The following is a 2,209-nucleotide window of genomic DNA, read 5'->3' as shown; positions in this document are numbered from 1 at the left end:
TTTAAACTCTTTCCGCCCTGTGGGCTCCAAGAGGGCCTCTTTCAGCAAGCTCATTATAGGTTCGGCCAGGACCACAATGGGATGGCCGGGTGGTGGGGAACTGGACCCGACGTATCCGGACGGACCATCCCGCAAAAAATTTCTGGGGATTTTCTGATTCCGGGTTTTTCAGGGCAGTAGGCTGCCACCTTGACCGCGCGGCCATCCGGCCGTCAAAACCCATGGTTTGTGGATAGTGAGGAGAATAATGGGCTTTGCCAAAAGAAGAACCTCTTAATGCCCATAGGATGGAAAGAATTAAAACAAAATGAGATTGAGCGTCTCTCCGGCAATGCTGCCGCCTGCTTCTAGTGAAACTACCCAGACGGTGCCTTCGTTTTACCCCAAATTACCCTAGATTGAGTTAAATTGAGAAAACTCTCCAAGTTCGACTATCTCGAGCTCATGCTCGGATAAAAAAAAAAGAAAAAGAAGAAGAACGATTCTACGACGTAGATCCCGGTAATATTATCGTAAAATAATAATCGGAACAATTCTTAATTCATTGTTCTTAAAAATCTTAATAACTAAAATGTCTTAGGATTTTTAGGCTATATTAAAGGTATTAATTTACATCTAATATGGAGATAATTGATGTTTTAGTTTGGTAATCCCAGTTTGACAAACGAGAAAAATGGTCTTTGAAATGATCATAAAATATATCCATGTCTAATGAATGCAATTATTTAACTTAATTTTAATTAATTCACTTTCAACATGTATATCTTAGCTGAAGATAGAAAATTAAATAAGCCATTCACTTGATTTCAAGCATACTTTAATACGTAAATGATCAGTTTTAAAAATTCATTTACTGTATTTACATATATATTTGCGTTTTAACATTCATTTTGAAGGTTCAAATGAAACAATATTTTTAAATTAAATACCGGACTGTGCGTGCATTAGGTTACAAATCGTTTCAGTTTTCAAAGAATGTCTGTGCGATGTCTTAAACAAACGTAGCTGACTAAATATTCGCTCAACANTTATATATCTTAGCTGAAGATAGAAAATTAAATAAGCCATTCACTTGATTTCAAACATACTTTAATACGTAAATGATCAGTTTTAAAAATTCATTTATTTACATATATATTTGCATTTTAACATTCGTTTTGAAGGTTCAAATGAAACAATATTTTTAAATTAAATACCGGACTGTGCGTGCATTAGGTTACAAATCGTTTCAGTTTTCAAAGAATGTCTGTGCGATGTCTTAAACAAACGTAGCTGACTAAATATTCGCTCAACAGATGCATTGGAATCTGTTAATATCATCAATAAACTCAACAATTTTTCAAGATTTTGAAACAAACTCTCCAGCAGCATTTTTTAAATTAAATATTTTTGACAAGTAGGATCTGACAATATGACTTTTTGACCCCAAGTTAAGTATGGCCTCCATTCACTGTCTACAACTTGTAAATCAGCCTTAACATTTTTAAACTTTTTAAACAATGACTCCAAAAATCTCACTGTTAAATTTTGCGAATTTTCAGATTCAAGCAAAAGCAGATATGAAAAAATGTCATTACTGAAATCAAATCTGGCATAGATTTCTTTTACAAGTGTACAATAAAAACTTTTACAATAAAAGCATCCATTCATAGGGCAGTTTTACTCTAGATTTATCCTAAATATAAGACTACCCTAAACAGTACCCCAAGAGGTTGAAATTACCCTAGAAACGGCAGCACTGCTCTCCGGCATAACCACGATTCCATTTGGGAAAAATAATCAGATGTTGAATGTTGTTCTATTTCATTGGTATTAGGGTTTCTCATTTTCCGGTCTTTTGCTTGTTCCGGGATTCCAGGATAAAAATGAACTGTTTTCCTGGGATCCCTGTATAGAATTAATTATTTTTAAGATATACAAAATATCTTGAAATCAAATGATATAATTATTTTTCATTTTTTAAAGTAATTTAATACAGGTAACCCCCGTATAACACGGTAGTTACGTTCCAAAAAATTGCCGTGTTATGCGAATCCGTGTTATACGAAACAAAGAACTAGTACGAAAAGGAGGGTTAGGTTCTAAAAATTAAAAAAACATGCTAGTATATTTTCATAATTAAGATAAATATCTTCGTTAAAATTTTTTAAGTGATACATATTAATATAAATTAAACACAGTAGAACCTCGGTAGCGTTGATAAGGACAT

This window comes from Centruroides sculpturatus, unplaced genomic scaffold (genome assembly GCF_000671375.1).
Source record: "Centruroides sculpturatus isolate CEXI.00-Female unplaced genomic scaffold, Cexi_2.0 scaffold768, whole genome shotgun sequence".
NCBI classification, from domain to species: domain Eukaryota; kingdom Metazoa; phylum Arthropoda; class Arachnida; order Scorpiones; family Buthidae; genus Centruroides; species Centruroides sculpturatus.
This window is presented reverse-complemented; position numbering follows the sequence as displayed.